This window comes from Vipera berus (genome assembly GCF_964194415.1).
Source record: "Vipera berus genome assembly, contig: HAP1_SCAFFOLD_53, whole genome shotgun sequence".
In the NCBI taxonomy this organism is placed as follows: domain Eukaryota; kingdom Metazoa; phylum Chordata; class Lepidosauria; order Squamata; family Viperidae; genus Vipera; species Vipera berus.
In genome coordinates this window covers 72,556-88,897 of record NW_027673642.1, presented here as the reverse complement: position 1 = coordinate 88,897, position 16,342 = coordinate 72,556, and the positions used below count along the sequence as shown (strand labels likewise).

Sequence of the window (16,342 nt, the reverse complement as noted above, 5' to 3'; positions counted from 1 at the left end):
AAGTGATAGATAGCCCAGAACCAACTGTTTGTTCTTTTTTTATCAAGTCATTTCTGGCTCTTGGGGACTCTATGGTTGAAAGCCATCCAAGCTGTCTTGTCTCTTGACATATTGCTCAGTTCTTATGAGGCTATTCTTATAGCTTCCAGTACTCCATGGATCCACCTCATGCACCGTCAGCATTATCTTTTCCCTCCATGCCATCTTTCCCAGAGATCAGGGGTCCCCAACCTCCGGTCCGTGGACCAGTACCAGGCCGCAGCATGCCAGCAACTGGTCTGCACAAACAAGCAAAGCCCCATCCGTGAGATGCAGGCAGCACACAAAACCACACCCCCTCTGGTCCGCAGAAAAACCTCTCTCCATGGGACCGGTCCCTGGTGCCCAAAAGGTTGGGGACCTCTGTCATAGATGCATCAGTCCTCAAGATGCATCCTAGGTATGGCAGTTTTGGTTTAATGGTTCTTGTTTCCATAAACACTCCTGCTTAATTCCCTCTAGTCTTGACTGTTTGATGGCTATCCAAGGAAAGCCAAGTGCTATCTTGATCAAAGAATCTTTCAATCTGCTACTAATTGTTGCGTAATATGACTTGAATCTTTTTTCTCTGCTTTGAAGCTCCAATTGCTGCTCCATTCAGTGAGTTTCATTTCCTGCTGAGAATATTTTGAATTTGTCTGATTGGAAATGTCCCATTCCTGTTCATTTTAAATAAATGCTCATTCCTAGAATGTCTGCCCCCATCCATGATGTTGTGCAGAGGTTCTATGTGTCCATTTAAAGTGTTTCCAGTAAGCTCCAAAGTTTTGTTTGCATCAGCAGCTAGACTTCCCAAAGGTTTGATCCAGTCATGACATATTGCCTAGACTTATCTGATCAAACTCTTTGCTCGTTTCCACTAGTCAGATACTGGGTGTCTCAAGTTTTGCTGATGTGACGTTCTTCCCATTGATGTCAACCTTTTCTTGGCATAGCTAGAGATTTACATTAATGAATTCCTCATGATGCCAAAGCTGGCAGAGTTGCTGCAAATCCTATCTGTTCCTACCTGCTCAAAAATCCATCTGATGTACAGATAGACCACAGCCATTTGTTCAGTGACTTGTTCAAAGTTACAGTAGCGCTGAAAAAAGTGATTGATGTCCAGTTCTCACATGGCCGTCATAGCATCCCGATGGCCATGGGATCAGAATGTGGGCACTTATCAATCGGCATGTATTTATGACGGGTTAGCGAAACGTCTTCAAAGAAAAGCAAGGAAGTCCAGTTGCCTCTTGGAAAAGCACCTTTGGGACAACCGTGACCTGGATGGCTGAGAATCTCCATGGACATTTGGCGATGCACTTCGGGACAAACACCCTTCGAATGGTGCGGGAGCATGAACGGATTTCCAAAAAACACCGCAGACTACAGGAACCATTTGTGCTTCAGTTTGGGATGCAGACAACATGGATTCATCCCCAACAGCCTTGCGCCCGTCTTCAACAGGGAAGGGACCCAGGGCAGAGAAACATCCTGCAGCCAAGAAGGCTCCAACCCATTTGCCCCGCTCAAGTGACCCCGAGGACACAGGTAAACCTCCAAGTGGCCTCAACGACTCTCTAAAAGAAGGCAAGTAACTGGCTGTCTGCAAGGGATATAAATCCTTCCGTTCCCCACCATTCAGTCAGAGCTGAAGAAGCTTCTTGGATGAGAAGCGAAACATCTTCAAAGACAAGCAAGGAAGTCCAGTTGCCTTCTGAAAAAGCGCCTTTGGGACTTAACAACTGCAGTGATTTGCTTAACAAGCACGACCCAAAAGGTTGTAAAATTGGGGGCAACTCCCTGAACGACTGCCCTGCTTAGCAAGGGAAATTCTGATCCCAATAGTGGTTGTAAGTCGAGGATTACCTACATTTTATTTTGGTCGAGTGCTAGTTCTGACTATATTGCAGTGTGCAGTGGGAGAGGTGGGTTTTAGGCTCTGAAAGTGGCCCATTCTCCTTCTGCCACCATGGAATCTCAGTGCACTTTGAAGAATCCCCTGCTGATGTTGTCACTCAAAGTCTCAATCCTCCTTTTCACCCCTTTGCAATGGACGTAAAGGGAAGACTTCAACTCCCTTTGCTGAATCTTTTGATTTCTGAGAGGTCCCTGCTGCTCTCTGAGCTTGGTGGCTTCCTAACCCAGACGGGGTGACATCAACAGTGCTAGCCACTGCTGTGAAACGTCTGCAAGAAAGCCACCAAGCCCAGAGAGCACCAAGGACCTCTCATTTCAACCCTGAGCTACCAGTATGTTTCTTTCTTTCTTTCTTTTGGTTTCTGTCATTAGGAGATGCTCATTGCACGTTTCCCCTTCTATTCCCCTCTTTCTCAGGAAATTGGAGGCGGAGGAGATACTGAAAATGAGCAGCTTAAAGCGAGAAATTCTTCCACCGTTTTTGGGTGGAGAAACCATTTCGTTACTCACATGAGTTAATTGCTCGTATCTGAAAAACCTAAATATACCATGCCCCCCCCCACTCCATTTTAATGTTATCGCTGCCGGAAGTTAACGTAGTCCGAGGTATGAACCTCTGGAGAGGTGGGAACAAAAATTGGAGCTTTGCTGTCTTCCTTTCTGTTCCTTCTTTGCTGACTTTTATCTTGAATAGATTGATTAAAGGAAATCATATAAAGAGATAGGTACCTGGCTTGCCATGTGCCTTTAAACAGGATACAGGTAGTCTTCAACTGATAAAGCACAGTTGAGCCCCAGATTTATGTTGCTAAGGGAATCATTTGTTAAGTGAGTTTTGCTCCATTTTACGACCTTTCTTGCCACAGTTGGTTAAATGAATCATGGCAGTGGTTAAGTAACCAACATGGTTATTAAGCGAATCTGGCTTCCCCATTAACTTTGTTTGTCAGAAGGTTGCTAAAGCAAATCACATTGACCCCAGGACACTGCCAAGTTCATCCATAGTAACCTGTTGCCAATTTTGATCACGTGACCATGGGGATGCTGCAACGATCATAAGTAAGAACAGTCATACATAAATTTGGTCAATTGTTGGCCATTAGTAGCATCATAAGGTGTTAAAACATCTTTTCAGGAGTCTGTTATAGAAGCCAATATAATTTCCTAGAAAATGCAAAAGGCAGACATCACGTACATAAAGGTTGTTTGTGTATGGTTTTGTTCCTTGTTGAGTCAAGCAAGAGAAGGTGAGGATTGCTGAAGTCGTATGCTAGACAGTATCTGTTGTCGTCTATCTTCACGTTCTTTTAGTTAGATTTTCAAACTCAACCCTTTGCTGATAGAGGCTTAAAAAGGAATTTTGGAAAGAGGACATGTTTTGTTCTGCGGAAGTCCAAAGGTCTTTTAAAAGTTAAGCAAACTTTTAAAGGTCCAAATGCAAGATCTCTTGGAATACATAGGGCATCTTTGAGAATGTATACTTTACACGGGAAGTAGCGGGAATACATCCTAGTGGCCATGATTTTGCGAAAACAGTTCGGTTTCTTTGTTTGGAATGCTTTATAACTCTGTAGCCCACTCAGCGTGGATGGATATAATGAAGATTGGGATATAATAATAAAAACAATAAAAATTCCACCTGTCAATTACAAAAGGCCGTACGTATTGGATCCACACATATACTAGGCCAATCCATTACAGCATCCTAGCTTCTTAGGAAGAACTTGATGAGTACGAAGGCCAGCATTAACTAAAGAACCGGCAGCTGTGATTTCACATCGCTAGTTAGGATAGTTAGAACAGAGTGGGAAGGGGCCTTAGAGGACTTCTAGTCCAATCCCCCAACCCACCCACCCCCCGCTTAAGCAGGAGACTCTATACCAGTGATGGTGAACGTTTTAGAGACCGAGTGCCCAAACTGCAACCCAAAACCCACTTATGTATGGTTGGGTGCTGGGTGGGCGTGGCCAGCTGGGTGGGCGTGGCTGCAGTGGTAACGGCCGACTGGGTGGGACTAAAAAGTTCAATCAATCAATTCCAACTTTGCAAGACCATTTTTTCCTGCGAGAAGTTGAAATTGATTGATTGATTGAACTTTTTTTTTTTTGCACACGAAAGCGAAAAGGTTTATAAAACCCAGCTTGAAGGCCCAGGAGTGGGGCAATGGCATGCGTGCCCACAGAGAGAGCCCTATACTATTTCAGACAAGTGGCTGTCCAGTCTTTCTTTAAAAACCTCGAGTGATGATGTGTATATAATTTTAATACTCACAAAGTAAAAAGACCCGCAAATAGAAGTGAAACAACTGTAGCAAAAGAAAGGGGAGATAATACCAATTGTGTTGGGTGCCTTTGGTGTAATCCCAAACCTCTGGAGTACCACTTGAACGCCATTAGCACTGACAAAATCAATATCAGTCAATTGCAAAAGGCAGGTTGACTTGGAGCAGCTTACATCTTAGAACAATACCTGTAACACCAGCAACCAGCAACATTTGCCTATCCCAGGTCTTTGGGAAGGACTTAGTAAAGACTCAAAATGCCAAATCCTTCTAAACATCTGGCTGAATGTCCAACAAATCATACTAATAATAATGTATTAAATTTATATGCCATCCAACTTCCAGCAACTTTTAATAGATTGCTGCATGATTTGGGATAAAACAACATTTTTTCTTCCTATTCTGTTAATTGTGATAACAAGATGAAATTTAACCATGATATATGTACCAAGTAAACTATATAATTAGGGTTCTTTTAAACTCTTCCCCCAGACCAATTTTTGTGATTTTGACTGTATCTACAGTAGAAGATTATATTTGTATTTTGGGGAGGAATTTCTGTGAAGGGTTAGCAGGAAGGGACCACATTGGCAGGAGAGATCAAAGGATAAAATTACAGTTGGATGGTTTGGCTTAAACCAAAAGCAGTTTTTGAGGCCACAGCATCGTTTTTTTGCATTCCTGGGATTGCAAAACTCAAGTGTTTGCTGTTAGTTTTGAACAGAGTGTTTCAGAAAGAAATTCCAATGCATAGAATTAGACAGCAGTGTAGCCTATCCTCATCTCCAAATACGTTCTTAAAATCTTTTCTACATGTTTAGGAAGCGTAGCTCCAATGATTTAAACCAGTTCAGAAGCCTGGGAAAATTTGCACATCTCCAAATTGTGGTTTCTGTTGCAAGAACTGGAAGCTATTACAGATTCCAAATCTGTCTGAGTCAAATTTCTTAGAATTTCCCAGCATTCTGCAGACATTCCATTTAATCGGAGGTGTGCAGCTATCAACTCCCCCCCCCAAAAAAAAACTTGGATGTGTCTTTGAGACCCCTTCAAATGATTCCTAATTTTTGACATCACAGAATGAGACAAAGAATCAGTGACTGAAGAATAACAACAACAGGAAGGATGGCTAATTTTAAATATAATTACATTCAGTGTGGTTTCAGTGTCTCGGTTATTTTAGAGAAGTTCATCATGTCATTCAAAAAGAAGTACAAACTTAGTCTAGAAGAAAAGGTGTGTCCTTGCTTTTAGGGGTGAATTCAGGGATAAGGTTAAACCATGATGTTGTGTATACCCAGGCTTAAGGTGTGCAATTCTCTAATTGAGGAAAGGATCAGTTCAGCTTGCAAATGTCTGTCCTTGCTCATCTGAATGAATTCTTCTGGCTTACTTTATACCAGGGGTAGGCAACCTTGGCTCTTTTATGACTCTTGGACTTCAACTCCCAGAATTCCTCAGCCAGCTATGCTGGCTGAGGAATTCTGGGAGTTGAAGTCCAAGAGTCATAAAAGAGCCAAGGTTGCCTACCCCTGCTTTATACAGATAAAAGGTAAAGGTAAAGGTTCCCCCGCACATGCGTGCTAGTCGTCTCCGACTCTAGGGGCCGGTGCTCATCTCTGTTTCATAGCCGAAGAGCCAGCGCTTGTCCGAGGACGTCTCTGTGGTCACATGGCCGGCATGACTAGACAGCAAAGGCGCACGGAACGCTGTTACCTTCCCACCATAGTGGTCCCTATTTTTCTACTTGCATTTTTACGTGCTTTCGAACTGCTAGGTTGGCAGAAGCTGGGACGAGTAACAGGCGCTCACTCTGTTATGTGGCACTCGGGATTCGACCCGCCAAACTGCTGACCTTCTGATCGACAAGCTCCGTGGGTTAAAGAATTTCGACAAGCAGGATCCAGAAGAGTAATCAGCCTAGAATCATTACATTCCCACAAGTGATCCAAATTCAGCCCCTCTTGAATTCTGTTAACTCTCATCTAACACGAATCTAGTGCTGACCATTAGTTGACTAGATTCCTATATATGGACATGAGCAATAAATCAGCTTAAATTAGAACTTAAGTGTGTTGTCCTGATTCTTCATGCCCAACACACCTTTTTTGCTATTGCCCCCACCCTTTGGAGCACCTTCCCCCACTTTTCTGAAGCAGACCCCCACTCTTCTGTCTTTCCAGGAGGGCATCAAGACCCAGCTCTGCCTATGGACATGGGGGGGGGGTCTATGAGAGACATGCAACCCTGGGGGTGGTTACCCCCCCCACCCCTGCTCCTTCTACTTTTTAATAGCTCAGTTTTAACATTGTTCTTAATTCTTAATGTTTTAACTCTCTTTTTATTTATGCTTTTTATCCTGTGGTGGTGTTGTTTTTTTTCCTTCTAAGCTGTCACTTAGCAACTTAGGTGAGATGGGAGGTGTAGAAATGTGATCGATAAAAGAACTAAGTAAGTAAATAAATTCTGGGAAGGAAAGTAGCAACTTACACAGAAGGCCTAAATGTGTACTTGTTCATTCTGGGGAGGAGGGAATTGCTATTATCAAAAGTCAAACAAGCACCACTTTTTTTGTAGCAAAGGGAGTCCGTGGATTTGTGTGCCCTGAGGGCAGATTTATCCTATCAGCGTGTGAACACGGTCATTTATTTTTAAATTTCTGTTCAGGGAACAGTGTCCAATTATTTCCAGTTTTGGTGTAATGGAACAGAATGCTACTGTTTTGAATTTGCTTGAGGGAAACAGAATAGTGTCAGTTTGAGAGATAAGCCCATCAGGGCAAGAGTGAAGGGTGGTTGTTGTTTTTTTGTTCTTCTTTTTTCTTTCAGTATTGTGTGACTAAGAGATCGTGAAGGTAATAGTGATTGATGTCTGTTGCTTACACGTACAGACCTCAAGGAACTTTGAGGTGAAGTTAGACATCAGGGAAAGAGAAACAAACTAGCAAACAAGGGAAAATGATGATGATAACTTTATTGTCACTTTGAATGTACACCAATCGGCATACATCAAAATGAAATTTCCTTGCATACAGCTCTCAAAGGGTCACCACCTCCGATATATACTCCTTGTTCGTGGCCCGCTCAAATTTCACACTGTCCATTTTAGTCTCTAGGGAGTGAACGATGGCAAACAGGACAGATGGAAATGGGGCTCCGTGTGGATTAGCCCTCAAATTTGCTTGTATTCTGACAACCTCGCCTTCTTTCCTTTTTCTGATCCTGACTCTTCCACCTTTTCCTTAAAGAGGCCTTGCTTCTTTTCGCCCCTGGAGCACGCTGCTGCCGCCGCCACCAACTCCTCCAAAAGCCTCTCTCTCTTCCTCTGGGCCTGCCAACAGCCTCATCCAGTTCCTTCGCTCCATAAGCTCCAGGTCCTCTCTTCCTCTGCCTCCTCTGGAAACAGCCCTGATTTGCAGTAGAATCCATCACTGGGCCAGCAGTCAGATCTTGCTGCTGGTAGAACAAATTCAAACAGCGCCAACGACTTTTAACGGTCTCACCAACAGTTCCAAAACAACTAGAAACTCGCCATGCCAGCAAAGTTTGTCGGTCGTATGTCGTATGTTACCTTACACAGAAGGTATGTGAAGCCTTTGAGACCCACTTCTCAACCGACTAAATTTGGCGTCCAGAAAAGGGAGGAGAGCAGTGACTAATAAGTCACAAACCATAGCCTGTCCAAGAAAGTGGATTAGCTCTGTCCAGCTTGGATTCCTTCCAGATGTGTCAACTTTCACTTCCAGCATTCTTGACATTCTCTATGATGGTTGGGGACTGCAGCCATTTGAAGGACGTGCAGGTTGGTCAAGAGTAAGGTAGATTGCAGTGCTTTCGTTGAGTAGGAAGCATGTAGGGACAGAGTAAGGCTGGGGATATATTTGTAAGTCCAGCCTGTGTCTTCCAAGTGTGCCTACTCTACAGTACCCAGAACTCCCAACCAACTGGTCAACCCTTGAGAATTCTGGACATTGGGGTTTTGATGTCTCATGAAAGTCCCAGAATTAGAAATGTGCTTGCAATTGATATCAAAATAATGAGGGGGCTCTGTTATGGGGGAGGGTGTCAGGCACGAAGAATCAGAATCACACATTAAGTCCAAATTAAGATGATTTATTGCTCATGCCTGTACACAAGAATCTAGTCAATTAATGGTCACTTAAATCAGGGCTTTTCAACCTGTGGTACATTGGCACCTGGCAGGTGATACGCGACCATCCTAGAAAAGTGGTAACAGAGGAAGGGAATGAACTGAACCGGTGGCAGCACTGCACCAGCCTGAGCGAGAGATGGCTGGAGCTGCAGGGCTGTCAGGGCTCAGCGGAAGTGCCAGGATCAGCACTTCTTCCGGGCTGTCAGAGCTCAGTGGAAGCACCAGGATCAGAGCCAGGCTCCAGCTGTAGCTTGTCGCTTATCCTGGCCCTTTTGAGCCCAGAAGAAGCGCCAATCAGCTGGAATGTTGCAGCATCTCCAGGGTCTTGTGATTTACATTCAGATGCTTGGCAACTGATTCATATTCATGGTGGTCACAGTGTCCCAGCATCATGTGAAGTGACCAAAACCTGCTGCAACCACCCAGCAGACGGGGGGAATAAAAACCAAACACCCCCCACCCCACCCCTGTTGCCAATCCTCAACAGAAATGCTCACAACAACGGAAGAGCGCCGCCGGGCGGGCAGGAAGGTGTCTTGATTGGCTGTGGCTTGGGGGGCACTTTTTTCAGTGGTATTGTAACTTCAAACAGTCACTAAGGGAACTGTTGTAAGTCGAGGACTACCAGTAGTTCATCACTTTTTCCCTTTTTTTTTTTTGGTCATCAAGTTTTTGACACCTTGCTAGGTGACTGGTGGTACTCGGATGTTGCCGTATCCTAAAAGTGGTGCAATGGGTGAAAAGGTGGAAAAGCCCTGACCTAGATAAGGAATCAATGGAATTCAACAGAGGTTGGATTTTTTAGACCATTTGTGGGAACGTAATGACTCTAGGCTGATTACTTGCTTGACTCCATCCCAGGCTCTGCCTGCTCTTCTCTTAGAGAGGGGCCATAGAATTACTTCAAGGAGGACCATTAGAGTTCATTGTTGATAGTAAGTCTGGTTGTCCAACTCATGTGACCGATGAGCATGCTAGCGAATTGGCTCCCATACCCACTTAGATCTAATTTGGGAAAAGAGAAGCATCTGAGAGTTTATCCGTCTTGTAATATCCCAAGAATTCTCAAGATGAGGTCACTAAATTCTCATGATGGGATTTTGGCCATTTTTAATTTTTTAAAAGGGACGCGGTGGCTCAGTGGGTTAGGACGCTGAGCTTGTCGATCGGAAGGTCGGCAGTTTGGCGGGTCGAATCCCGAGTGCCGCGTAGCAGAGTGAGCGCCTGTTACTCGTCCCAGCTTCTGCCAACCTAGCAGTTCGAAAGCACGTAAAAAAAATGCAAGTAGAAAAATAGGGACCACTACGGTGGGAAGGTAACAGCGTTCCGTGCGCCTTTGGCGTCTAGTCATGCCGGCCACATGACCACGGAGATGTCCTCGGACAAGCGCTGGCTCTTCGGCTATGAAACGGAGATGAGCACCGGCCCCTAGAGTCGGAAACGACTAGCACACATGTGCGGGGGAACCTTTACCTTTACCTTTAATTTTTTAAAATTTGGGTCATTTTGCAGGATTGCATGGCGGTGTCCAGAGCTTGAAAAAGTTTCCAGATCCTGCTTTATTACATAGATGCCCTGGATGGAACATGATACTCTTCTGCTAGATCAGATTTACTCTCGGGCTGGCTGAATGTCAAATATGTGGGGTAATGTGTAACACTATAGATTTTGCTTTGGAGAGTCGATGCGAATTTCAGTGGACTGGCATGGAGATTAGGCCAGAACATTTGTGAGCTGGTGGGGCAGAGGCAATGCTGAATAACAAATCTTTTCATTTTTTGCGGTGGGAAATCCAGACAATTTTCCAAGGTGTTTTTTCTCTCCTAGCCTGAAATATGAAAGAATCTGTTGACTTTTAATAGCTTTCCACTTCGTATACAATTGGTATGTCAAAACAAACAAGACCAAACAGAAGGATGACTGCATCGGCTGCTTTGGTTTTTTTGAGGTTGCAGTAATCTGAAGAATGTCTATTTAATTAGAGAAGTGATGACAAGTGAAGATATTTACATCTTTATCGTTCAAGTAAAGCTTGAGGAATTGATCCAATGAGCTGTACGTGTCTTGAAGTGAAGATTTTGGAAGGTTTTCCCTTGTTCCAACTGTTACGACAGTAATGTTTGCAAGGACAGTTCTTGGGAATCTCGTATACCTTTAGACTCGGGCCACGAATGAAAACATCAGACTCCAGTCTTCCTAGATTTGAAAGGGCTGGATTGAAGCCAATGGCTGGAATCAGGAAATATGTTAAATAATATAAACCTAGGCTATCTAATCTGTTGACAGAGGAGGAAAAGAAAGGAGGAGACAATTTACAAGGTATAACAATTGTCAGGCAGTCCTCGGCTTACAACCATTCATTTAGCGACCACTTGAAATGGCAACAGCACTGAGAAAAAATTCCCACGGTCACACGATCAAGGTTTGAGCATTTGGCAAGCATCATGTAGTTGCGATGGTTGCAATACCCCGGGATTGCCATTTGCAAACTTCCCAGATAGCTTCCAACAAAAAAAAGTCAACAGGGGAATTTACTTAACAATCACAGTGATTCTCATATCCACCATGGCAAAAATGGTTGTAAAACCTTGCTTAGCAATGAAATTTCTGGTCCCAGTTGTAAGTAAGAGGACTCCCCTTTCTTAAAGCTAATCAGGTCCATTTAGGATGGAGGGGCCACCCATCCTAAAATCTATAGCAATCACTATCACTTTCCAACAAATCCTAATGACTAAATGCCAACAAAGAGCATAATGGACCTGATTAGATTTAAGAATAATAGAATAACAGAATAGCAGAGTTGGAAGGGACCATGGAGATCTTCTAGTCCAACCCCTTGCTTGAACAGAGGACCCTATACCGTTTCAGACAAATGGCTGTCCAATCTCCTTTTTTTTTTAAAAAAAGAAAAACATCCAGTGATGGAGCACCCACAGGGTAAGCCTTTCCACTAATTAATTGTTCTCACTCTCAGGAAATTTCTCCTTAGTTCTAGGATGGATCTCTCTTTAATGAGCTTCCACCGGTTGCTTCTTGTCCTGCCCTCAGGTGCTTTGGAGAACAAGTAGATCTCCTCTTCTTTTGCGGCAGCCCCTCAATGGTTGGAAGAGGCGTTAAACCAGCAAGGTTCTTGTTGAGGATACCTTATGGACTCTGGCTGGTCTCCGCCTCTCAAGATACCCCAGCTGTGCTTTGATCTTTACAACTATGATTTCTAAAACAGGACAGAAAGTGATTTTTTTTAAAAAAAATCAGGATGGCTTTCTACTGATTAATTCCAAACCACAGTTTAATTAGGGGGTAAAGGTTTGAAAGGATTCACTTTGGCTTGCAAAGTCTCATACACACGTGCATGCGAGAGACAGAACAGAGAAACCAAATGACTGGCTGAATTTTCAAAACAAAATTCAGTGGAGAAATTTTCCTCTTGAGTTTCATGCTAGTTATTAAAAAAACAACCAAGAATGTATTTTGGTTATTGTGGGTCTCAAATGCATCTCAACTATACTGGACAGGAAGCCAACCTCTGCTGGTGCGAAAGATAACTGGAAGTTTATTTTCTTAAGAACATGCTTTTTTCATTGCTTCTTTTCAAAAACAAATCCTTCTTGGAGTTTGTAATTAATTCCTTCTTTTGAGTTTAGAAGAGATGATCATACTGAGGGGGAAAAAAAAGATTAACAATACCCGCTGAATGGAATTCGTACTATTTTGGAAACAGAGTCTGTCTTTTCTCTGAGTTACTTTAGGTGTCCCCCTTCATTACTGTTAATGTTTTATAGATTTATTGAATTTTTTTATTATTACTGTAAGCCACTCGGAATCATTAAGAGTTGGATGGCATACATATTTAATAAATTATATTATGATTGTCTCTCCTGCCTCGTTCTAGCTTCATAGTTATCTTCATCAGGTAGTCTGAGCTGTGGCTGGTGGCTTCCCTCAAGTGCTAAGTCAGGGTTTAGTTGTATCAGAATGTGAATCAGATAGGCAGTGCATCATGGCTTATAATTCTGTAACTCATTTGAAATCATGGTTCGTTGTAAGTTAATGAATTTTGACTTGCCTTAAGAATGGCTTCTCCTTGATATGGATTTATTGCTGGGGTAGCTTGACTTTTTACCTTCACAAGGATTTTTACCGTGTTTTTATACTACCTCAGGAAGATTCCCTTATCTCATACCTTAACAGGGACACCTGATCTGTTCTCATCAGATGTCTTTTTTTTTTTTGCTGTGCAGCATACATGTATTATGACCAGGGTCAATAAAGGGCCACACTTTATTGAGAACCCTATGGACAGCCAAGAAAACAAACAATTGGGTCATAGAATAAATCATAGTTCCCATGTGAAGCACAAAGGACCAGGCTCAAGTATATTATGTAAAAACCTGGCTGTCTGGAGAAGGCTATAATGTTGCAAAGGTAGCAAGAAAAGAGAAGAGGACAACCAGCCACAGGACTCAGTCACAGAGATGAAGAGGATACCAATGAAAGACCAGGTTAGGGACAGATTGTCATCCAGAAAATCTATGTGGTTGCCAAGAGTCAAGAATGACTCAGTGGCTCATCATCAGTTGAATCAATGGCAACGTGTTAGCAAAGTCGTGAGGTTCATCTCCTCTTCTGCTGTATGGAGAAATCTTGTCATTTTTCTAGCTGGTTGGACAAGCTGTTCCACTGAAAATGAGCATCATTTCTAGAACATGGCAATAGTTGCCCACAACACTACTGTCATGGTATGTGGGAATGAACCCGGGCCCAGGGAACAGTCAGATATGATGATGATGATGATGATAATATAATAATAATAATAATAATAATAATAATAATAATAATAATAATAATAATAATAATAATAATAATAATAAGAAGAAGAAGAAGAAGAAGAAGAAGAAGAAGAAGAAGAAGTTGGAGGGAATCTTGGAGGTCATCTAGTCCAACTCCCTTCTCAGGCAGGAAACCCTATACCATTTCAGGCAAATGGCTGTCCGGTCTCTTCTTAAAAACTTCCAGTGTTGGAGCATTCACAGCTTCTGGAGGCAGGTTGTTCCACCGGTTAATTGTTCTAACTGTCAGGAAGTTTCTCCTTAGTTCCAGGTTGCTTCTCTCCTATGAAGGAGAGGAGCCCACACCTCCGTAACAGGCAGAGAAAGAAATTCAGAAAAGATTTCCCCCCCACCCCGCCTAACTTATTAGGTTGTACAAAGCAATGGCCGAGGATTTGTACTTTCAGACTTGCAAGATTCTGTTATTGTAGCTTTACAATAATGTAGAATTAACTCATCTGGTCTATTTCTTGTCTAGCCTACCTGGGAAGACTGACAGTTATCCTCAGTTTCAGCTCATCTCTAGATCGATTTTACAAGAATCGGTGCAAACAAAACCTGTGCCCCATTTCACAAATGTTTTAAGCGTATGGCTGTCCGGCTAACCTGAAACCACCAAGCAAAAAGTGATTATTGCTGTCTCGATGGGAATCCGGTCCATCTGTGTTTATTTTGGTACCTCTTGGTACATTTACAACACGAGTGAAAATCTAAAAAAAAACCTTTTTCCCCCCTGTGTCTTTTCTTTTTCTTTTTCTTTTTTCTTCTTCTCTTTCTCTGAAAAGAAGAAGCAGTATGGGAGAACAGCGCATCGGCCTCTAGCCGTTCTTGAGTTCCAAGGATCTCTTTAGGTTCTTCTCGCCTTTCTTAGAAAATAAAATGCGTAACAATTGTCCACTGGTTTGTGAGGAATTCTGCTCATCTGTGCCCAGAAACACAAACATCTACATTGAGATGACCAATAGCATTTTGGAACTGCAGAGAATCTTTCTTAGTTTATTCTCTGTTCTATCCTACCAGGAAGCCCCTGGTGTTTGATTGTGCCAATAACAACATTTTTTTTAAAAAAATAGCCACTGAGCCAAAGGTGCTGTTTATATCCAATCGGGGGATTGTTTTAAGAATAAACTGGGATGCATATGATCACAGTGATACTTATGAAAATCAAGATTCTAATAGGCTTCATCAACATATAATGGCAAGTCATAGAAAATGATGTGTTGGACAAGACTCTTAAGAGTCCCTTGGACTGTAAGGAGATCAAATCAATCAACCCTAAAGGAAATCAACCTCAGCTGTTCTTTGGAAGGACAGATGCCAAAGCTGAAGCTCAAATAACTTTGTCCACCAGAAGAGAGGACTCCTTGGAAGAGACTCTGATGTTAAAAAAGAGCCTTGGTGGAGCACTGGGCTAATGCCTCCTTAAGTAACACCAGCTGCCTGCAATTAGTGCAGGTTCAAGTCCCACCAGGCTCAAGGTTGACTCATCCTTCCATCCTTCCGAGGTAGGTAAAATGAGGACCCAGATTGTTGGGGGCAATTAAGCTGACTTTGTAATAATGCCGCTTGGGGTGTGTGTGAAAGCCCTAATAAGCAGGCATATACATAGAATGAAGGCTACTGCTAAGCTTGTAAGCCGCCCTGAGTCTTCGGAGAAGGGCGGGATATAAATGGAATTAAAAATAAAAATAAATAAATGTTGAGAAAGATGGAAGGCAAAAGGAGCAGAGGATGGCAGAGGGTGAGATGGTTAGAGAGTGTCATTGATGCAATGAGTATGAATTTGAGTATGAATTTGGCATGCTGTGGTCCAGAAGGTTGTGAAGAGTCAGACATGACTTACCAACTGAACACCAAGAATACACCAAGAACAACATAGAAGATGATAGAGATGAAGGTGTTCAGATAGAAGCTAGAGAGCCATCAGTGTATTCCTGCAGTGAGTTGGACTAAATGGTTTCTGATGTCCCTTCCCCACCCTTCGGTAATTCTGTGAAATCATCGTGGCACATTGGGTTTGTAAGTCATCACTGATGCTACACGGAAATATCTGAAGAATCGAATCCTTTCACCCTTTCAGGAATTTGCATGCAGGACAACAACAAAAATCTCAGTAACATATGAATAGAGCACCAACGGTTTTGCCAAGTCTTTTGAAGATCTCAAGTATGTGGCATCCATCCTCTGTCTCCTTCACTCCTCACCATATGTCTCTCTCAGGACATTTCCTTCTTCTCCTTTGCTCAAGGCAATATATTTTAATGAAAAACATGGCTCATCTTTTGGTGTACTAGGGTTGAAATCCAGTTCCTCATCTGTCTTTCTGAAATGATCCAGCTCAGGAGCTTCACGACAATTTTCTTTGATCGAATTTAGTTTCTTTTGCCTCTTAGGTTGGGTATATGGTCTGTATTTTTCAACACTCCTCCACATGGTTGAAGAAACAGCCCACATTCATTAACATTCAAATAACTGGTCATGAAACTATAAATAAATATCAATGGGAAGACAGACTGGGGCAGAGGGAAGCTGCAGCTGAGATTGCCGGAGATAGCACAAATAACAGAATAACAGAGTTGGCAGAGGTCTTTTAACCCAACCCCCTACTCAACCCCATAGGTTCTGCAAATCGGATGATAGTAGAAGGTAAACTTATTTTAGGCTTATGTGACAACCTTTGACTCTGTCTTGAACTGTATTGCTTTTTTTCCCCAACAGTCACAATTGGGAGCAGTTGTAAGAGAGACAGAAAACAGGTTTGGGGGCTGGGTGTCGTCCTAAATCTGTGGATTAACTATTCAGGAATTGGGAATGATTCCTGAGAAATTTAAATGCTGGAATCCCATGGAGTTCAAGCTTCCAAAAGGGTCTTCCTTGGTGAAATTCAGCCCCCAAATATGGCAGGATGGTAATTGAAGAGAGGAGTTATAGAATGAAACATTTTGATGGCACCAGGTTGAGAAACAGATCTGTGGCAAGTCATTTGTTGTGATGTTGGACAACCTCTCCTTATTCCCAGCTGTAGATGCAAACAGGAGAACTGTCTGATTGGACAGTCAGACAATGGTTGCTTAGCAGCTTCTCATCTTGAATTGATTCAGCTACCAGAAGGGAAAGTGGCTGAAACCAGAAAGTAAGA

At 42.8% G+C, this 16,342-nt stretch overlaps 1 protein-coding gene across 1 annotated transcript in view; it reads left to right on the top strand.

Moving 5' to 3' along the window:
• The window catches only part of CMIP (c-Maf inducing protein), a gene marked incomplete at its 3' end in the record, with an annotated part of 164,606 nt that overhangs the window by 75,827 nt on the left and 72,437 nt on the right, over positions 1 to 16,342 (top strand). The window lies entirely within an intron of this gene.